The 17557-nt window shown below is 37.4% G+C and overlaps 1 long non-coding RNA gene across 1 annotated transcript; it reads left to right on the forward strand.

Annotated features, from left to right (window-relative positions):
* Nucleotides 1-958: 958 nt before the first annotated feature.
* Nucleotides 959-16959, forward strand: LOC117671095 (uncharacterized). Its single transcript, XR_004592761.1, has 3 exons — nucleotides 959-1018; nucleotides 15510-15606; nucleotides 16748-16959. It is a non-coding gene; the product is annotated as an uncharacterized LOC117671095 (long non-coding RNA).
* Nucleotides 16960-17557: the final 598 nt, after the last annotated feature.

Genomic DNA, 17557 nt, shown 5'->3' on the forward strand with positions numbered 1-17557 from the left:
TTCAATTTTACTTTGATTTTCAATTTGCCTTGTATTCTGAGTTATGTGAAGTTCTGAAATTTGAGTATATTAGCCAGATTATCTAATCTGTACAGATTATACAACAAAGTATGTAGATTGCTACTAAATGTCATGAAGATAACATGAGATTTAGGGACCACAATGGAGTCTGTGCTTCTTCAGTTTGAAGGAAGAAAGCCAAACTATCAGCAAAAATACAAGAAAGGCATCTTCAAGTATTCAACAAATAGTTCTTCATCCTGTTTGTATTGGAGACATTCTGAAGTTTGGAAAGGATGTACAGAAAAGGAAACATTAATACATTTATGGTGGTATTGTAATATAGTCAGGGATGGGTTCTAAAAATTTTTACTACCAGTTCTGTGGGCATGGCTTATTTTGTGGGCGTGGCTTGATGGTCATGTGACAATTATTTAGGATTTAGCAGAGGTACTGGTCTACCAGGCTTTCAACTGCTTGCAGAGCTGTACCGATCTACTCATGTATTTTTGCAGGCACTGGTCTACCCATTTATTTTTGCAGGCACCGGTCTACTCATTTGTTTTCTTTTAACACTGATCAGCTGTAGGGCGGCACTTTGAAGCCCCGCGGCAAGAGTTTAAACAGTTCTTTTTCCCTCTAGCCATCAGCTGGGACTCAGGAGGCAGCAATAGATTGGGGGTGGGGCCAAATAAAAGGTAAGAATAATGCAGGAGGTGGGTGGGTGGGGCGGGGGGCAGGGGGCAGAACCGGTTCGGTGACATCATATCGTCACTGCTATCGGCTTGGCAGAACCGGGCGGAACCCACCACTGAATATAGTACAGAAATGTTGGTCTTAATAGATAAGACCAACTATTATGTTATCTAGATAATAGATAACATATTAATAAGATTAAGCAAACATTGCAACTGGGACTCTAACATGTTCATTAAAGAGAACATACATTTAAGAAGAAGGCTTTTATTAACAGCAGCAAGAATGGCAATACTGCAACATTGGCAACACTGAAACTCAGGTACATCAAATTATGATTCTACTCTATTTGAAAAAGAGAAATATAATGAAGTCTGCATTTTATGCAGACTTAATGATTTTAATCGCTTCAAGTATTTAAATAAAAGATCTCTCACCACCAAACAAATATTAGAAATTTTGGATAAATTAAAAATGAAATGTATTGAAAAAAAAAATTGCATAACTCCCAAACCTATTTTATCAGAAATATATATGTGTATATTTGTATAAATACGTTTGAAAAAAAGTATTAACTTAAGTCCCTCAAAGATAATAAATACAATTTAACTGAAATGAATCAGAGATCCCCTAATTTTTGTTAACACATAGATAGATGTAAGGTATTTGGAGATAGGATTTTTTCCTTTCTAATATTGAACATTGTGTCTAATTACAAGAGAGAGAGAGTTTACTTTTAATATTGTGTTCTACCTACAAGTAGTCTTGATCCTGGAACTAGCCAGATCTATTCTTCAAATATGTAAAGTTCTTTCCCTTTCATAGAGTTTGTTAAATAGCAAAATCAGCAATATATTTTAGGAGGTGTCTATAGTCTTGTTGGCTGCTTGACAGTCAAATCACAAGGATTTCCCTCTGGTAAGAAACACAGAGCTCTTTCTGTTTTAAGAGTGGAATGTAGTAGCAAATCACTGCACAGTGCTCCATAAGAATACCAGCTCCCCTTATAAACTTTTTATAGCTGGAGAAAATAAACATGTGGTTTCAGAGCTCCACATAGCCAATGGTTGTTAGAGTTAGCTTTTGCAGAAGAAGAAAATATTAGAAAGGAAGGCCACCAGATGGATGAGGCAGCCAAACACCTAAATTTGAAAATGCCCAGGAGCTGTCTGAAGTATTTCTAATGAATTTGCTTCATGATCATGCTCTGTCTGTTCTTTTGATAAAGGAACATGATCGTCTTAACAATTTTGATCAAATTGTCTAACATTATCTTTGTTCCCTAATCCAGCTTTCTGATAAACCAATGATCTACCAATTAAACTATTTTATTGACTCAGACTACAAACTGGTTAGAAATGTTTTGATGAAGAAAGGAAAATGCTACTATAACAAATTATAGTAGCTCAAAGCATACATTCCGGCAGAGAGAAGTTCCCTGAGGATGGGCTCCAGCACGAGTCCAAAAGCTTGGAAGACAGAACCTCTGGTCCCGGTGACCAACCATATTGGATCTTGCAACATTATCCTGGGACATGTATATTTGCATTCATTTATGTAGTAGTTCTGTCATGTGGGGTAAAACAACTATTTTGGTGAATTGCATGCAAAGAATCAAGCGATGAGTTCTAATCAGTGCATAAAGTTTTCTCTTTAAGCCTCAATGTACTCCTCCGGTTTCCCCGGCTGAACTGTGTTCAGATTAGCAAAAGTGAGTCAAGGACAAAACTACTGGTTCCAATTATGAGAACTTTATTGTTCAACCCAGCTATTATGGCAACAAAATAAAAGCAAAGAAAAACCATTTCATAACTGTTCCAAGATATACAGACAGACAATTCAAAAATACCGATTCTAAATAATGACTAACTAAATTCTCATATTGGCATGGAAAACTATTGCTAATGGATCCAACATTTTTTCTCCTGATTTTCTTACCTGCCAAGAAAAGAAAGCTATGTTACTTTAGGAAAGAAGACTGAGGTGTTATCCTTAAAAAGAAAGTTGGTTAATGCAAGTAACTAAGGGCTGGACTCGGAAAAAAAACCAAATATTTTTCATTGCTCACAACTATTGTATACCCAATGGAAGATTATCAGAAACTGCTGAATTGTTTAATGCAGGTTTCACTTTTGTTGGGTATTTGGTGTTTGAGCTTTCTTCTCTTCCTGCAGACCTTTCATTCCCAGGCTAGGTAACATCATCAGTACTTGGAGGAGTGGAGTTTGCTGGCTACTTATATGAGCTAGCCAAACTGATTAGCTTTGATTGGGGTATCGTTTGGGCAAGATCCTAATGGATTTTTAGTGAGGCATTGTTTTTCTTTCTCTTTTTCCAAGTAATTTTAAATCCTACCCAAAATATATATCTGAGTTTGATATCCTAAGATTTGCTGGATAAGGACAATACGTTTCCAAATAAACCCTCTACACAGGAAAAGTCTAACCTATCCTTCATTTTGAAGTATTTGCTTTTATGTTATTAATAAAATATTGTAAGGATAAGAAATACATAAAACAGATACATTAAACATATCATTCAAACATTAAGATACATAAAAAGCATACAGTACTGAATTCCAGACATTATTTCTTCTCTATTTTAAGAGGGTTTGTTGAAACACCTAATTTACTACTCTAAACATCAGCCTTTATATAGTCAAATGGAATTTCTTATCAGCTTATATATCTTTAATTATCAACCTACCTGTCTTTAATTATTAGCCTATTAAATCAAAAAGTCATCAGAGGGGTTTTTTCTTTTGCTCAAGGCAATTTTCCTCCCTTTTGAGCCAAACAAATGAAATTTATGGCAAAAAGTGATGACCTTTTGCCCCTATTATTTTGTATAGCCCTCTTAGCAAGAAAGGGTGATTTTACCTTTTAGTTGCTCTTAGCTCTTACAAACATTTCTTTCCTGTCTTCCTACTTTTTGTTTTTGTTTCTAGTCTCAAAGTTTGCACATTTTTGTATCTTTATCCTAAGGTGTCTAAAACTACAAAGGCAGATCTATTCACCTTTTTGTTCTTATAACATCAATTCAGTCAGCGATGTCTTAAAACCAGAAGTCTTGGAAGATGGGGATTTTCTTTCTTATCCCTTTGTTTCAGATCTGTCTCAGTGTCATGATTGGTAATCAGCTTAATGGCTGAGCTGATGACCTAAATAAGTGAAATTGAGGCCACTTGAATTTCCAATGTCAATTCTGAGTATCCAGAGACTATATATATCTGCTTTTTTGGAAGAAAAGAGAGAGTAGAAAGCTTTCCTGAACAGGATAAACTCTATTTAGATGAACATGTATATGTTAGAATCTGCGGACAGCTATGGAGAACCTCACTGAGCATAGCAATAATCCCCCAGTACCACTTGCTCATCCAAGATGGAGAAAAATCATTATCCTCTTACTTAAGTTACATAGCCAAAAGAAGCCCACTGAAAATCTGAAAATTATTGAAACATCCAAGAAAGCCAACTGACTTGCATATGATATCTCACAGGGCAATCAGGACTGGTATCTTCTAGGGCCGTGATGGCGAACCTATGGCACGGGTGCCACAGGTGGCACATGGAGCCATATCAGTGGGCACGCAAGCGTTGCCGTAGCTCAGCTCCAGCATGTATCTGTGTGCCAGCCAGCTGATTTTTGGGCCTTTTGGTCCCACCAGAAGTTGGGAAATGGGCTGTTTCCGGCTTCCGGAGGGCCTCCAGAAGGGTGAGGAAGGTCATTTTCACCCTCCCAAGGCTCCTAGAAACCATCTGGCGCCTGGGGAGGGTGAAAAACAGACCTACCGGGCCCACCGGGCCATCACGTGCTAAAAGTGGGGAGGGGACGCGTGCACATGTGCAGGGGTGGGGTGCATTGAATTATGGGTGTGGCACACACTTGGGCGACCTCCCCATGCTCCCCCCGCTTTTGGCACGCGATGGCAAAAAGGTTAGCCATCACTGTTCTAGGGTAATCATATATAGGTTGCAAAAACCCGGATTACATATAGGTGGCAGCAAAGAGATTTAGGAAATTTGTACCCTTTGCCATCTGTGATACAGCTCTATATAATTGTCCAGCTTTCCCGATACAAAGTAGAAGAAGCAAAATATAATGCAGGCAATCTTGTATTATGGTAGAACTCTGGATGAAAAGCTATTGTGCAAGAACAATTCAAGCATCACAAAAGGCATCATGGAATGATTTTAGTGAAGGCACTTTGGGCATAAGAGTCTTTAGTGAAGGAAGATAATAAATATAGAATAGTCTTCAAGCCAACAAATTCAATATCTTTATTAGAATGATGAGGTTGACCTGGTTGTAATGCACCAGTGAAATGCCATTACCAGGCAATAAAATAAGTATTTCAATTAAAAAAAATGCTTGGGCGAATGTATTAGTCAAATTGTTAGTATAAAATCTTTAGCCAAATTAATAGCTAAATTGTTAATCTAAATATTAAAAAATTACTCCTTTCTTCAAAAGTGCGAAATGCTTCAGTTATCTTGGGAGCGACATCTTGTGACCCATTTGTGTTCTAGATTAAGCAACAGTTTTTTCTAATATCTTTTTCTGTTCATATAATAAAAAAACTGCAGAAGTCATAATCTGCATACACACACACATAAACATGTATACACACACATACACATTAATGTGTATATTGGTGATATGGCATATTGGTGATGAGGTTAGATAGTGCTTTAGATGTCATACTAACAGCATGGAGACAAAAAATTCTTCTGCACTCTCTGCCACAAGTATTCACTGGGCAACTTTGGGCTAGTCACTAGCTTTCAGTCAAGTCTTCTCACAGAGTTGTGCTAGGGAAAACAGGAGGAAAAAGTACCCTGACTTCCTATACAAAAGATAAAATATAAAACAAGTAAAGAAGTAGCTAAATAATGTAAAGCAACCATATGTGTGTATGTAACTATTGAAAATCATAAATCAGTTTTAGTTGAAGAATCCAAAGAACAAACTGTACTGTTCTTTGAGGAATAATTTTATGACTCAGAGAAATTATACTATACTAATTTCCAAGTTACCTGGCTGAAAAGAAAAAAAGAAAAAAAAACCAGGAAGAATTACAGCTATCAGATCTGGTCTGCAGAAATCCAGATAACCACTAGATGGTAGCAAAGGCTTACAGAAACACACAATCTGCTGTCATCTAGTGCTCAGACAGATTTTTCTATTCCAGGTTAGGTAGTACAGGAACATATAGATACAGTATATTAACTTGGTATTATGGAATACCAAGTGAAGAATAAAATGCTGATCCTAAGAAATCTGAAACCTTGTTGATTAAATCCACTCTCCAGAAAGAGTACTCAGCCAAAAGAAGAATCAGCTCCAGCCTTTGGAAGGAACTCCCCAAATAAACTCCTATTGAGACATTAAACTATCCACAACTAAGCACCAAGGCCTCAATAAAATTCCCATCTATCCATCCATCCATTATTTCCTTATGCTTTACTGTTCCTGCTTGAAATGTGAAATATACTGCTCAAAAAAATAAAGGGAACACTAGCAGAAGACATCCGAGATCTGAATGAATGAAATAGCCTTATTAAATACTTTGTTCTTTGCATACAGTAGTTTATACACTGCTCAAACAACTAAAGGGAACACAAAACTACTGTATGTAACGAACAAAGTATTTAATAAGGCTATTTCATTCATTCAGATCTCGGATGTCTTCTGCTTGTGTTCCCTTTATTTTTTTGAGCATGTATGTTATATTGCTCAAAAAGTAGATATGCATGCTGATTCTGAATGCTTAAATCTTTGCACTCTTTGGAATTGCTACCCACGTTCAAATGTCTCAATCATTAAGTCTTCCTTCTTTTATAATAATTTCTGGTTTGTGATGTTTATGTGTGAACATGTGTGAATCTGCTTTTTTTTTCCTGAGCACAGATGAGTTGTAGTAACCAAGGTTAAATCCTTGTTTTCACTGCAGATACAGGAGATATCTGTGGTCTTTTATTATTCTCTCCTTGAGAGCATTCAAATTCTTACATTAACATTTTTTTGGAAATTTATTAGTAAGAATAAATTCTTAAATAATAAATAGTAATTACTACAACATGCAGTGGTACAAGAAAAAATGGGTACTTCTCGGGTGTCACTATTGCAATGTGAACTGCATTGGTTGCCAGTTGGCTTCCAGAGCAATTCAAGGTAATGGTTGTTACCCATAAATTTCTTAATGGCAGAGCTTGGATACTTGAGGGACATTTATCTCCAAATCTTTCTGCTTGCCTAGTACATTCTGGCAGAATGGGTGTGTTCCAGGTCCCTTCTATTAAGCTCTATGTAAGTTATCTTACATAGGCATGGAAATGTGCCTTTTCTGTTAAGGCTCCTGCCCTCAGGAGCATCATCCCCTCAGAGATATATACAAGGGTTCCAAAAAGTTGTTTAGACCTGGATTTGGCCTGAGGCCTAGGGTTAATGTGTTGTGTGTGTGTGACTTTGGTCTGGTTTGATATTGTTATGATTGTTTCACTCCAGACTGCCCATGGTGTTGTGCTTTTAAAATTGAAACAAGTAGCTACAATCAATTAAACAAATCATAAATGCTAAATACTTGTGGTGTTTTTTTCAGGGAACTTTATATCTTGGCAAAAGAGAAGAGGTTAGAAGAGAGTAAGTAGAAAACTAGACCTGAGGCTTTGGTGCCTTTTGCCACCATACTCAATCAATCAATCAATAAGAATAGGGCTGCAAAGGACTTTGGAGAGCTTCAGATCCAGCCCCTGCTCAAGCAGGAGACTATATCATTTCAGACAAGTGTCCAGCCTCTTCTTAAAAACCTCCAGTGATGAAGCACCCACAACTTCTGACAGCAAGCTTTTCCATTGGTTAATTGTCCTCACTGTTAGGAAGTGACACTGTTGTCCTCACTCTCCTGTCAGGCTCAGAGGAAAGCAATCTAGCCTTATCTCAACTCACTAAAATTGTGAAGTAAAACCTACTGCATTCAGTATCCCCAGAGAATTGAACATACTTCTGGAATCTTAATTTTGCACCCATCCATATAGGGCACCAATAATACAATTTAAAATTATATATCTTGCCTTTGGAGGAATTAAATACATATAAACCTGGATATTTGCTGTGAGTAGGAGAGTCAGTGAATAGCATAAGATCTCAATAACATTATGGCAGGAGAAGTAAAAAAACAAAACAAAACCCTGTCTGCTGGATATTTCTCTAAAACATGGATGCATTCCCAGGCTTTTGTACACTTGTAACAGTCAAACAGTTATTATTTATAATAAAGATTATGTGAGTATCAAACACTTATAAGAGAATGTTGATTCACAAAGCAGAATGTAGTTCCTTTTTTAGGTTCATGAAAACCTATAACCATATTAGCTTTAAATAAACATTCAAAAGGATCAGCTGCTTCAATATATTGCTTTTCAGAAACAAAAAAGGAAGAAAAAAGCAGGCATCTAAAAATGATTGAGTAGTGAGCCAAATTGTTTTTTGGACTTAGAACCTGCAACTTGTCTGCAGAAACATTACATGTTTAACTTACATTTTTCTGTGCCAGCATGAGGTCTTCTGGGTTTTAATTTGAGAATTCAAAAGAGGCTGAATGTAGTCATCATACTTTAGAATTAAACCTGCCAATAAGTGATTTACAGTATGTTTAAATGTTTTAAATGTTTTAAATGTTTTACATTTTCATTATTTTATGTGGCCATCCACTTATGATAATTTAAAATACAAGTTCAGTGGCTAAATTGGGAATGAAAGCATGGAAGGCAGTACCTCAGGCCAGAATTTGTTTGCTTGTTTGTGTGTGTGTGAGTGGGGAGGGGGTAGAGAAAACCTTTGAGATGCCAGAAGTCTAATTTCCTTGAGATTTTTTCTTAATATGAAATTGCAATCTCATGTAATATTCACGCGTTCTACATCTGAAGGCACCTGAGAAGTTAGATATTAGTGAATGTTAATATGCTCAGTCTAAAACTAAGGAAGAGGGTGAGGTGTTTAGTATTAAAGCTTTAGAGCTCAGTGCAGAAGGGAGAGATCTTATTAAAATGTTATTGTTTTCCTCCCTTGCTTCTATCCCCTGATTTACCCTACTGATCCATCTCTGATAGAACATTTAGTTACCATTACTTATGCTGTAGGAGAGTGGCAGAGCTCCTGTGGTCGTTTGATCTGTGGAAGCATGGTCAAATATCAAGGATATTGGGAGTTGTAGTTTTATATAATTATTTTTTATTTTAATTTTTTAAATTTGATTTATATGCCGCCCTTCTCCGGAGACTCAGGGCGGCTTACAATGCGTTAAGCAATAGCCTTCATACTTTTGTATATTTATACAAAGTCAGCTTATTGCCCCCACAAACTGGGTCCTCATTTCACCTACCTTAGAAAGGATGGAAGGCTGAGTCAACCTTGAGCCTTGGAGAGATTCGAACCAGCAGTAAATTGCAGGCAGCTGTGTTAATAACAGGGTGCGTAGACCACTGTACTATCAAGGCTCTTGCATAGGTTCTTTACCTCTGCTGTTGGGCCTTACACAATGAAGATATACCATGCTGTCAAAGGATTCATAACATATAAAATTTAAAGGAGCAAGCAATTAGCTGTATAACAAATCATTAACAATTTGATAAGTTTGAGTTGAATGTCACTTCTATTTAATTTTGCATGACCTTGTTCATTAATTGGTATTGACCAGTTCAGCGCATATGTATTTAGTCTTCTTTATTTATTGATCATGTTTATATAGCAGGGCTTTGGGCTGCATATAATAGAATAATTGAGATTATTATGCAAGACATTATTTTAAGTAAAGATAGCCTTGCATGGAGATTGTGATTCAAACATAATAACTTTAGAGATACTCACTCCTAGGGAGAATTGATTCAGTCACTCCTCCAATGTGACAAGTAGGCACAGGAAAACAACAACAATAAAACCTTTTCAAGAATATAATTTTTAAGAATGCTATGAATCAAGATGCTCACTGTGGTATGGTGCCCAGAGTCCATTGGAGTCGGTACCTATAACAAGTTTGAATAAGCAAATAAATAAATATGGTAAATACAAGACTTTTGTATATAGCTCAGACAAGTTGAAAAAGCATAGCATCTGATATCATAAAAAATAAGTTATTTTATTGTATAGACAAGTGGGAAATGTTTGACTTCTATTTTTTTTTTAATTACACTTGCAATTAAAATGTTCTCTCTCTCTCTCTCTCTCTCTGTCTCCCTCCCTCCCGCCTTCTCTTCTCTCCCCTCCTCTCCTCTCCTCTCCTCTCCTCTCCTTTTTTCCCCATTATGCTTGTATAGGAACCCCATGTTTTTCTTCTGTTCAGTCAGGTCCAATTGCCTCATTCCTAGGGCTGAAAGTGACTGGCTCAAGGTCACCTATTAGCTTTGTGCCTAAGGCAAAACTGGAACTCACATTCTCTGAGTTTCTAACTCTAACTCTTAACCACTACACCAAACTGTCTCTCATGTATGACCCCTATAGATATATTCAGAATATTGAACTGGAAACCACAACATTTGGGAACACTCTTTTACAAGGAGCTTACAATCTGAATTTAGACAGTATTAAAAATAATCAGGAAAAGACAGTGATATGAGTAATAAAACAGACAAGAGTACCCAAAACTTCTGGAGACAAGTTGTTCCACTAATTAATTGTTCTCACTGGCAGGAAATTTCTCCTTTGTTCTGGATTACTTCTCTTCCTGATTAGTTTCCAGCAACTGCTTCTTGTCCTGCCTTCAAGTGCTTTGGAAAATAGGTTGGCTTCCTCTTCTCTGTGGCATCCCCTTAGATATTGAAACACTGCTATCATATCACCCCAGTCCTTTTCATTAAACTAGACATTCCATATCCTCTTGTTCTGTCCACAGGTGCTTTGGAGAATAAATTGACTCCCTCTTCTATGTGATAACCCCTCAAGTACTTGCAAGAGTGGTATCATATCATCCCTAGTCCTTTTCTTTGTTAGACTAGACATATCTAGTTCATCTTTGTTGCTATTCAATTGAATTGACAAAATTGCATTTTGTCAATTCAGAGTCCAGTGTTCAAGTCTGTCAAGGTCCTTCTGAATCTTGAGTTTATCACCTAAAGTGTTAGCTATCCCACCCCCACCCCCACCCCCAGCTTGGTATCATCTACACATTTGCTGAGTTCCTCTTCTATCCCCTCATCTAGATAATTTATAAAGATGTTGAAGAATGTTAGACATAATATAGAATTATCAATAACACACACTCATTCATTGCTAGCCAAACAAGATAGGTCAAACTAAGAAACTAATACTATTTATGTCAGAACTACCTTTATCATAACAGCTATCATAACAAAATCTTGCAAGTCTGAATGTGCTTTCCCCTTCCTCACTTTATCTTCATATGAAGTAGACAAGAGTCTGTATAAGACATTTTTTCAAGTTATTTTCTTGGCCTGGACTCAAGCCCCTGTTATCTGACCATAACCTTGGTAGCTGCCCTTCTTGTTCTTCAAAGCTGTTCCCTATACCCTCTACACACATGCACATACAAACACACATACACCAGTGGGGTTCTGATTGCACATTATCTTCATGTCTGGGAACAGCTCCAAGTCTTAAGGACCTTCTGGAACCCCTGGAGAATGGACACTATCCAGAATGTGGAGTCAGAAAGCAGGGGCTATGACAGAGAAGGCATGTTTTCCTTGGTCTCAGAAGATGACAGTGTTTAATTGAAGGGACCTGGAGCATCATGTAATAGCAGTCTCAGGTTGTTATTTATAAAATTGGAATATCCTCAATCATCCACCTCACCTCACTTTCCCACATCTCCCCAAATCAGTAGGTTCAAATGCCCACTCAGACAAGTTGTTTGCTGCATAAATATTGCCAGACATTTGAGCTCCTTGGAGGAAAGGATGAGTTGTACATGTAATAAATAACACAAAACTGATATCTGCTTTGAGTAGTTAATCATTTCAATAATACACTGATCTCAAGTCTGTAAAGAGTTTTGTAATGATGGTAAATTGAGCTACCTCACCTGTCAAGGTCAATAAAAATTGTTCTACTCTTAGGATAACTCTCACCTGATGAGTGCTTAAAACTCCTTTTGGACTATGAAAGCAAATCCTTCAGCATCCATTGAAAATGTATTTTTGATTTATTCTATTTAATGAAGGGGTTAGAGAGACTGATTCAGAGTGTCTTTGTGCTCTGATGTGGGTGGACATTTAAACAGACCTGTTCCACTCCCCTATTTCCTTCCCCAGTGTGTGTTTTCTGCATGCTACTAAAACATATGGGCCTCATTCATGGTGGAGACTAAAACCTTTTGCTAAATTTCTGGTTCAAAATTATGGCTTTGCATAATGAAATCTTTGTCAATGAGAATTTGAAATAGCATCGCAAGCTGCGACTTATAGGAAGAATGATGATGGAAACCAGTTAATCATTCCACTTCCCAAAATCTGAGTGAGAGAGAACAAACTTGAATCCAACGAAAAATACCTATTCAGCAAATGAGTTATGACATTTAGCAAAGAAGGTTGTGCATTAAAAAGTAAGCAAGCAATTAAAAGATAACCTGATGTGTTTGCTATACAGTGGATTGGCTATTTACCTTCTCCACAAAGATTTTCACTGCAACAGCAGCAAATTATTATTATTTTAGAGAGTCCAAACTCTCTCTCGCACTCTTCCACTTTTTAAAGAAAATAGACCAACCATTGGTAACATTTTTGTTTGTTTGTAGGAAAATTTGGAATTGGGAGAGCCAACTGTTGTCAGATATTGCTGTATTTTGTTGAATTTTATTGAGTGGCCAGGTTTGGATATAATATTAAGCCTCATGCCCTTCTATTCTTCTTGGGGCATTGCTCCTCTGAGGCTGGAAGCTCTCCTTCCATTATCAAGTAATATTGGTTTGTTATTTGGCTTGCTTGGATAAACTGTAGCTAAGTAATAAGATATCCCAACTGAGATAAAAATCACTAAATGTGTTTACTTGAAAACAGCTCCATTATAGAAGAGAGAACAAGATGTTGACTATTTATATAATGTGATGCTTGAACTGGTGAGATTGTTGAATTAACCAAACTCATTTATGATTCACCTTATAAGAAATTTAACTTAACATCTGAAATGTTATGGAAGTATAAAAGGAACACAAGCAAGCAGCTCTAATCCTTTCTTTAATGGGTATTTGGAAGCTAAATCCGTTACTTGTATTCTAGACTATGCACACCACCAGCTTGATGTCTATATATATATATATATATGTAGGTCTTTGGTTATTCGGTTATTCTCCCATGTAAAATTGGAGGTTTCTTGGCAACGTTTCAACGAAGTCTCATTCGTCATCTTCAGGCTGGTGTCTTCGGCTTCGTGCTTTTAGGAGCAATGTGTGTGATCGCAGCTGTTTCTTCCTTTTAACTGCCAGTGGGGGTGTGAACTGATTGGGTGGGAGCTTGGCTGTGTTCTGATTGGGTGGAGGTGTGTTCTGATTGGGTGGAGGTTTGGCTGTGCTCTGATTGGATGGGGGGGTTGGCTGTGCTCTGATTAGCTGGGTGTGTGTTCTGTTTAGGTGGGGGCTTGGTTGTGCTCGGGTTAGTCTGAGTAGCAGGGGGATTTGAGCTGGTGAGCTGTGTTGCTGTTGTTTGGCTTCGTGTTCGTGGCCGTGCTACCTCTTCATGGTGGGTGTCAGTCTGCTTCATGTATGGATTGGAGGGGTTTAAAGGGGCTAATGATGCAGCTGTGGTCTGGCTTCTGGTCCGCGGTTGTGCCTCATCATCAGTGTGGGTTTTGCGCTCTCCATCCACATCAAGAGGCTCTTTAATTCCTCTTCACTTTCTGCCATTAAAGTAGTATCATCTGCATATCTGAGGTTGTTGATATTTCTCCTGGGAATCTTAATTCCAACTTTTGATTCATCTAGCCCTGCCTTTCTCATGATGTGCTCTGCATATAAGTTAAATAGGCAGGGTGACAGTATACAGCCTTGCCGGACTCTTTTCCCAATTTTGAACCAATCAGTGGTTCCGTGTCCAGTTCTCACTGTTGCTTCTTGACCCACATATAGGTTTCTCAAAAGACAAATGAGATGGTCTGGTACTCCCATCTCTTTAAGAACTTGACACAATTTGTTGTGATCCACACAATCTAAGGCTTTAGCATAGTCAATGAAGCAGAAGTAGATGTTTTTCTGGAACGCGTATGTTGGCAATTTGATCTTTAGTTCCTCTGCCTCTTCGAAATCTTGCCTGTACTTCTGGTAGTTCTCGATCCACATACTGCTGGAACCTAGCTTGTAGGATTTTAAGCATAACCTTACTAGCATGTGAAATGAGTGCAATGGTGCGATAGTTTGAGTATTTTTTGGCATTGCCTTTCATTGGAATTGGAATATAAACTGGCCTTTTCCAATCCTGTGGCCACTATTGAGTTTTCCAAATTTGCTGGCAAATTGAGTGTAGCACTTTTACTGCATTGTCTTTTAAGATTTTGAATAGCTCAGCTGGAATACTGTCTCCTCCACTAGTTTTGTTGTTGCTCAGATTTCCTAAGGCCCATTTGACTTCACATTCTAGGATGTCTGGCTCGAGGTCAGTGACCATCCCATCGTGATTATCAGGGACATTAAGCTCATTCTTGTATAGTTCTTCTGTGTAATTTTGCCATCTCTTCTTAATCTCTTCTGCCTCTGTTAGGTCCCTGCCATTTTGGTCCTTTATCATGCCCTATCTTTGTATGAAACGTTCCCTTCATATCTCCAATTTTCTTGAAGAGATCTCTGGTCCTCCCTATTCTATTGTTTTCTTCTATTTCTTTGTGCTGTTCATTTAAGAATGCATTCTTATCTTTTCTAGCTATTCTCTGGAATTCTGCATTCAACTGGGTGTATCTTTCTCTTTCTCCCTTCACTTTTGCTTCCCTTCTTTCCTTAACAGCCTTAAGCAGAAACCTGAACAGGCTAATCTTTAGGAATGGATATTTTGTGTCCTGGGCTACTCTATTCATAAGCAAAGAGCAGCCAGAAACTCCAAATAAGCAACACAATAGGCAAGGAGCAGAAACTGACAAGATTAGCTGACAAAACAGAACATCTAGGATTTGCATTTCCCCCTTTGCCTTTAGAGCTAGCCATGACCCGTACATGACCCCATAGGAATCTGGCAACATCTATTAAAATATTAAAGGACATATTCTTGCACAAGAACAGGCATCTCAATCACAAAGCCCCAAAGGATGTACACCTACTCTCAACCCCATTTTGTCAGCAACCCCAGAAACATGGTGCTGTCACTAGTTTCTGGTTACCAAATAAACAGAGACCTCCTTTCCTGCAGCTTGGCTCCATTTTATTTCCAGCATGTTTATCCTGGATTGGAACCGAACTGGATTTTTCTTCCAACACTTATGGATTGGTGGCAACCAGCTCTGCCAAGAACTGGACCTCTCCTGAAGTTCATAGATGCTGCTGAATATTCTTTGTATAAGGCTGAAGGTTTTATGTTCCAAACAACTTACACCTTGCTAGTAAGCCACCAGCAGTTGATTTAAATCTCTTACCATGTTGTAATAGGTGTATGGGAAGGCCTCTCAAGCACTTGATCTTCCACACAAAAACCACACCAAACGCACTCCCATTCATAGTGCCCCATAGCAATCCTGTACTGATACTTCATTAGGAACGTAACTGCCTGTATTCATTAATGTCCTACAAAAGCTTATCATCCCTGCGGTGGATTGTACAGGACTATCTATAGAACGTACTTGCTCAAATTGCTGATACCTATCTTCCTTATTTTGTTTTTAAGGCTGTTGATAGCTGTGTGTGCTTCAGTATGCTCAGGATTTGTGGGCCTCTCATCCCATGGCAGATGTACTTCCAGCAACCTTCCTAAACTGCCTTAAGTGAGTCAATATGGGAATTTGAAGATATTGTTATTTTACTGGATTTTATTAGTGTTTGTGGAAGGAGTTTAACTGAAGATCATTATATAACCTATGGATTATTTCCTTTGTTATTTCACTTCTCCAAAATAGGAGTAACTGAAATTAAAATATAGATATGAACAATTATTGGAGTATTTTACTTAAAGCCAGGGCAACTGACACAGCATTTAATGGAAGTTGACAGCTAAATACCCTGCCACAGCAGTAAAGTGTTGAACAATGCATATGAAAATAAACAGCCCAAATGAAAGCTATTTCTGCAGATGCCTTTGGCATGCTTTCTCAACCCTGAACAGGTTATTTGAGATGGTAATTGCTGCCAAAGAATTTTTCTCTTCTTTTTTAATATACCTTATGAGATTTACCTCAAGGCAAAATAGAGTGCTTTTATGGATATGCTTAACTTTAAAATAAGCAAAATCAATACCAGAAAGAGCAAAGCTGTCTTATGCAGCTTAGCCAATAGTTATTTGTGTGTCTCCAAAATCTCAGTTTCACTTGACTGGCAGGGCTGGGAAGAGCAAAGAGGTTTGGTTTTTCATAGATCATTTGGGAAAGTGACATCCAAATCCATCTTGTTTCCAATTTTGTCTATCCCATTTAATATGTGAATCAGTCAAATATGGTCAATGTCACTAATATTTATTTAATATTCCATTTTGTTAAATTTCCTCAAGTTATTTTCTTAGGGAAACTATAAGAAAAACACCCATTTATTTTATGAAATGTTCTGTAGTTTTGCACACAATGTTCCCTAACAAACATTGTTTTAATGCAACCAGGAGTAACTTAGTGCTTTTCCATATCAACTTTCCCCAAGATGTATCATGTGTTGCTTTATATAAAACTTTTAGATCAAGAATAATACCTCGTGGTGGACTCCATGAATTACTCCTGTTATCTTCTGTGATAGATTCTATATTGAGATATTATTCAATTTCATTCTAAACAGAATTGCAGATTTCTCTTGTATTCTTTTTAAATTTTATTTAATTTATGCTGCACTGCTGGGGCGCACATAATTGACAATTTATCATACATGTTGGCAGGGTTCTCTTTTTATATTAAAGTATATTGTTTCTCTTTTATTTGTAAGCAGCCAAGAGTCATTAAGGAGTTGGGCAGCCTTGAAATTGGATATAATGATGATGATGAAGATGATGATGACTGCAAGCCTCTGCAAACAGTGAAAATATCCAATTGCACTGAATCAGATCCATTCCCAAAAAACATGCACAATATCAAGATGACTATAAAATTCAAATCGATGATGAAAATGCATCAAGTTCAATAAAGCGGTAATGAAAATCAGTATAGAATGAAGCAGAACTCATTGCAGAGACAATTCTTTAAAAATGCAACTCATCAAGGTGATGATGAGTCTTCATGGGAAATAATGGATTTGTTTGTATGGACACTTTTTCCAAGTTGAATATGCATATATAAAATGATACTGGGACGGGATTTTAAAAAAAGCTCTGCCCCTGGACCTTTTATACTTAGTTTCCTTTCCTGGGTCCACATTTAAAGTGGTTGAAAGGGCAGGATTGCCTGCCTGCCCTGATGCCAACTGAAGCTCAACACCATCAGAGCAAAGCATTGGGTTTTAAGAGTTAGCTTTAAAGCAGCAGTTAATCTGATGAAGGTGATGATATTAGGAAAAAGAGAAATGTAGCTGAATGCTATAATATATATCATATATAATAATAACACAAGGAGAAATAGTTTTGTTTTTTGTTTGTTTGTCCTTCAACAAAGATGAAGATGATCATCCTCATTTTATATTGTTGATCAGATTGTGCAAATTTGTTCCATATAATTTTTCCTGTCTTTTAAAAACAGGAATTCATAAAATCAAGGGATTGAGCCAGCTACCACCTATTCTACACATGTGCATTTGGCTTTTCTT

The sequence above is a fragment of the Pantherophis guttatus genome, chromosome 1, assembly GCF_059756535.1.
Source record: "Pantherophis guttatus breed Tessera chromosome 1, ASM5975653v1, whole genome shotgun sequence".
Lineage (NCBI taxonomy): Eukaryota > Metazoa > Chordata > Lepidosauria > Squamata > Colubridae > Pantherophis > Pantherophis guttatus.